The sequence below is a fragment of the Triticum dicoccoides genome, unplaced genomic scaffold, assembly GCF_002162155.2.
Source record: "Triticum dicoccoides isolate Atlit2015 ecotype Zavitan unplaced genomic scaffold, WEW_v2.0 scaffold189351, whole genome shotgun sequence".
In the NCBI taxonomy this organism is placed as follows: domain Eukaryota; kingdom Viridiplantae; phylum Streptophyta; class Magnoliopsida; order Poales; family Poaceae; genus Triticum; species Triticum dicoccoides.
Window position 1 is genome coordinate 1,551 of NW_021229564.1, and position 5,486 is coordinate 7,036.

At 44.6% G+C, this 5,486-nt stretch overlaps 1 pseudogene; it reads left to right on the forward strand.

Moving 5' to 3' along the window:
- The first annotated feature begins 2,485 nt into the window (after window positions 1–2,485).
- Window positions 2,486–4,756, forward strand: LOC119344865 (annotated as a pseudogene).
- The last annotated feature ends 730 nt before the right edge of the window (window positions 4,757–5,486 follow it).

The window sequence follows — 5,486 nt, forward strand, 5'->3', positions numbered from 1 at the left end:
AAAGTGGTCTTTGAGCCCTCTAAAAGGAACAAACCGACATCCTTGCCATGCAAGACAAGGAGGCTAGATCTTTATGGACTCATGTCAGCTGCCTTAGGTACCAGCTAGTACTCTTGTAAACCCTAGCCTCGGGCACCCTTTATAAGATGAGGCATGGCTAGTTTTTTTTTGCACTCGGTCTTCACCCTTGTGTATACCTACGATCATTATGAGTAGGAGTAGGGTCTTACCTCCACCTTGAGGGCTTGAACCTGGGCAAATCGATCTCATGTTTTCTCTCTGGACTTTTCAGGTAGTCTGGGTACCCCACCGAAAGGTCTACCGGAATCTACACCGAGAGTGGCGTGCTAGGCACGTGTCGTTCTTGTGGAACTGACATCCAAATGAGATCTTCCAACAACTTCTCCATCTACATGTCGGGCCAGATCTTCACTTTTGGTTCAATAACTTTTGTTCCTAACTTTGTGGGCCATCTTGAGCCCACCGAGACTTTTTCTTCATGCCAAGTTTTCTTCTTTGATAACTTAGAGTTTTTCATCGACTTACGTGGCGAGCCTGTTCTATGCGGCCCACTCCGTCGGCCACTTCATCACCAACGTGGAGTCAATCCACGACTTCCTCGAGGAGCATGACGAGCCTGCGGACGATTGATACATCTCCAACGTATCTTATTTTTCAAACACTTTTGTTATTATTTTTGCCCCTAATTTGTATGATTTGAATGAAATTAACCGGGACTGAAGTTGTTTTTAGCAGAACTACCATGGTGTTGTATATGTTCAGAAATAAAAGTACTCGAAATTCGACAAGAATTTTTGAAGAATTATTCTGAAATATTTAAGGAATTTTGGAGCAAAGATAGATAAGAGGGGGGCCACCAGGCCGCCACACAGCCTGATGGCGTGGCCTTCCCCAGGGCGCGCCACCTGGCCGTTTGGGTCCCTTGGCGACCGCCTGATAACGATTCCACCGGCATAAATTCTCATATATGCCAAAAAATCACAAATATTTACCGAAACTTTTTGCGATATGGAGACATCGCCACCTCCTGTTCTCCCCCTGGAGTCTGTTTCTGGCTCCAGAGAAGGGGATTCGTCGTCATCGTCATCTCTAACCCTTCTTTATACAATTTCATGATGCTCACATCCATGTGTGAATAATTCTTCTATAGCCATAAGGAGGTAGATGACTATTCGATGAGATTTTTTATGTAATCGATGTCAGATTTGTTACGGCTTGATGCCTATTATCCACTTTGTTTTGGGATTGATCTTGCTATGACTCTCCTATGCTTAATATTTGTCACTAGGGCCCGAGTACCATGATTTCAGATCTGAAATCTCTATGTTTTGATGAATATATTTGTGTACTTGATCTTATCTGCAAGTTGTATGCACCTGTTATGTTCTGAACCCTAGACCCCAAAGTGACAACAATTTGTATATTAACTGCCATGACTTTAACTTGAGGATTACATGCGCTGTAATTACTCTTAGTTTTCATTAGAACCCCGTTGCACGGGAGGGTATGACAAAAGATATTATGCAAGTTTTTATTGCAAACACGTATGACTATACATGGAATGTATGCCTACATATGATTGATAAATTGGAGCTAGTTTATTGTCGCTCTAGGTTATGACCATTGCATATTGAATCTCATCTGAACAACCCATCGCTTACAACATGCCTACGCTTTTACTGCTATTGTTTCTGTTACATTCACTACTGTCACGCCATGGTACTACCCTGCAAACATGTTACTATTTCAGCTGCTACTATACCATTACTGCTATCAGTGGCGGAGGACGAAAACAAATTAAGGTAGGGCGCACTTTGATGGAAAACCACAGTCCATCCACATTAACATGAAAATGCCACCAAAATCTCGGTCTTGTAGATGAGAAATGTCTAACAACTCCCGGGTGCCCCTACACCCTCAGGAAAAGTAAATTCATATAGAATTGGAGAAAAAAACTCAAAAATATGTGAAACTTTCAGGGATCAAAGATTATCAAAGGTTTGATGTTCCTGCAAAGTTTCAGCAACAAATAACCTTCGTGGAGCCCTCACAATGAAAAACAAAATCACTGCTAAAAAATGTACATAAACTTTGAACAATGATTTTGTTTTTTTATTTGAGTGCTCTTCGAATGTTATTTTTAGCTAAAACTTTGCAAGATCATCAAAAGTTTCATGATGTTTGATGTCCCAAAGTTTCAGATTTTTTTTATTTTTTTAAATTTGTTTTGAATTTACTGTTCATAGAGGGTGTAGGGGCACCCGGGTGCTGAAAACACAAAGTTTCTTTGTAGCTGGTCCTACACGGTGCCCCTTATCTATGCCGTTGGTCGGCCTTCTCCAGGAATTTGAGGCCCCGGGACGAAATGAAAATTGGGCCCGAAATTTTGAATAAGTAAATAAACACATACTCTTGCATAACTATAACACTTCAAATATGTGTTATTAGGTATAATATTTATAGATAAAACAAATATAAACGCGAAAAGAGTAGATGTGATATTCATCAAGCAATAAAGGATCTCATGTTATACCCCAAAAAACAATCATTTGTCTTCTAACAAAAGTAATGATTCAAGCAATACATGGGTTCTAAGCTTAGCAAGATAGGGAAATCGGAAACAGGAAAAGCGTAAACCTTGAAATTAGAATCATCCAGTATTAACCCTATTCTTTTTAAATATATATGAGAGATCACCCTTACCTAAATTAAATGAAGAACCAGTAGACAAGATATTAAACAATTCTTCTTATCGGATAGACGGGGCCGGCAGACAATACACACTGATCAGCGTTCTAAAGGGTCATCAATCGGGACTGCAGTTTTTCCATCCGAACTCAAATGAACTCGGCTCGGGTGAATAGTAAAATCGAAAAAATTAAAAAAATGTTCAAAAAAATCTGAATGTTTTTTATGGCAAACTGTGATGAATGTTCTAAAAGCTTGCAAAGTTTTATCATGAAATCACATTTGTGGAAGTCATGACAGAAAATAAACAAAATAGATATTCTGAAAATGCTACTTTCGAAAGCAGTTTGGAGCACCGATTTTATTTTTCTTTTTATCACGACTTCCACAAATGTGATTTCATGATGAAATTTTGGAAGCTCTTAGAACATTTATCAAAGTTTGTTAGAAAAAAAATCAGATTTTTTTGAATATTTAAAACAAAGTTGAGTTACTATTCATCCCGAGCTCATTTGAGCTCGGGTGTAGAAGGGGACTTCCCCGTCCTTGGTAAGTTAGCGCCTAGAATATTGGGTGGAAGCCAGTATATATGGATCGAAAAGCATGTTACCTTCACACGTACGCCTCTTCCCCTAATTAAACCTAGACGTATATTCGCTACTGATTTTGGGGCCCCAAAATTTCGAAGGCCCTAGACGGTCGCCCACTTTGGCCCCCCTCATCAACGGGCCTGCAAATTGATAGTGATGATTCGTGATGAAGGAGGTACATTTTGTATGAAATGGTGGACGGTCACTGCTCATTTGTGGTCTCTTTTTCAGGAGTCTACGGAGGTTGTTCAGGAGGTACTACCGATAGGAACAAAGGAATTCACGTTGGTGGAGATCATAGCTGCCACCAACAACTTCGCCCATGACACAATGACCAATTGCGGCAGCGGAGGAAGGGTGTATAGGGGCAGGCTTCAGAATGGACGACGGGTGGCCATCAAGCGCATGTCAGAAAACATACAGCTGGAGGACTTCCGCACGGAGCTCGACGTCCTAGCAAAGCTACGACACAAGCATATCATCCCCCTCCTTGGATGGTGTGTTAGCATTAAGGGAAAGCGCCTGCTAACCCGGCGAAGAAAGGAGTTAGAAAGGCTTATCTTGTACCCAAATCAGGCTGGCTCCTCTATATATATGCTGTCACCGGTGACCATGTCTTGCAATATGCGCATCGATGTGCTCCTCCGTGTTTCACAAGCAAAAATAGAGTACATCCACTGTCATTCCAACCCTCGGATCATCCACCGTGACATCAAGTCAATCAACATCCTTTTCGATGTCAGTTGGGTGCCCCATGTTTCAGATTTTGCCTCGTCCGTCGTCTGGGACATGGCGAGTGAGGTGCCGTGGTTGGATGTCATCGTTAGAGGCACACTTGGGTACATCGACCTTGAGTACCTCCATACAGGTCATCTGACTCCGGCTAGCGACGTGTATTGCCTTGGCGTGGTTATGCTTGAGGTTCTGACAGGGAAAAGGGCGTTTTCCCAAGCAAAGGAGGAGATGAATAGAGATCTGGCATCTTTTGCACTCCCCATGATTGAGGCCGGTAACATTGAGGAGATGCTGGATAGACGACCTGTACCGGAGCCAACGTCATGACAGCTGCACGCATTGAAGCATGTGGCGCAGATTGCACGATGCTGCGTGAAGTTTGCCAGGAAGGACCGGCCCACCATATCAGGCATCGTTCCCAACCTCAAGACGGCGTGCGAGTTGATCTCCAGAGACGAGCCGGATTCAGTTGACAAGTCTGGTTTCAAGTCTGATTTGTGGCCCTTGTTGTTGTCTAGCCTACTCACTGAACCATGGCGATCACCGGAGATAAGGAAGAAACAAGAGAAAGGGAGAGGACACAAATATTTCCGGCGCACATACGCTCCGCCGCACGAACGGCGCCTCGGCCGCACGAACAGCCTAATTTTTCATTGAGCACGAACTCGGGCTCGGCACATACCGCAGCCACACCCACACGAAGGACTACTGGAGACTACATCTCTCCTAGCTACTCTCCACTCTGCACAACACCAATACATGGCTTATATAGCCGGACACACACCAGGCATTGGCCTCACGCACGCACATGCATGGATCGCCCGGCCACTAAGCCAACTAACTACGCCATGCACCCACAACCTGCTAGCTACATGCATGGTCAGACTCAGGATGTGCGCAGCCTCCCGCAACAGCCGAGTCCATCCATCTAGCATGCAACCAACTGCTCCGGCCACGGGCACGACGCGGCTGGCTCCAACAGATCGCAACGGCCCTCGTGCATGTAGTTCCTTCACGCAACCAACGTGAGCACAGATTCACGCCGGGACATACACGCCCACGCCCTGCATAGACCGCACCTGGCGCACCCGACGCCAGTCGTCATCGCTCGGGCATGGCTTACTAGCAACAGCCCTTCCTTGAAAAAGTCGACTGACTCACGGGACTCTCCACATACCAGAGTGTGCCTCTGTTCTGATCCGGCACACTACAAACCAACTGAACTTTGTTCACATTAATGAATTCAGTCATGTCCATACACTGATGAAAGGGGCTCACTGTTCATTTTGTGGTTTCTTCCTTAATTAATTAGGAACCTGGGGTGTTGGAGGATGGGCCTTGACACCAATCGTCCAAGGTGGCTTCATCACGGGTGGCGTGTTGCGATCAATTGCTTCAATCACCCGAGGAGCATCATGTTAGGGCATCTCCCGCCGTTGCCCCCCCCCCCCC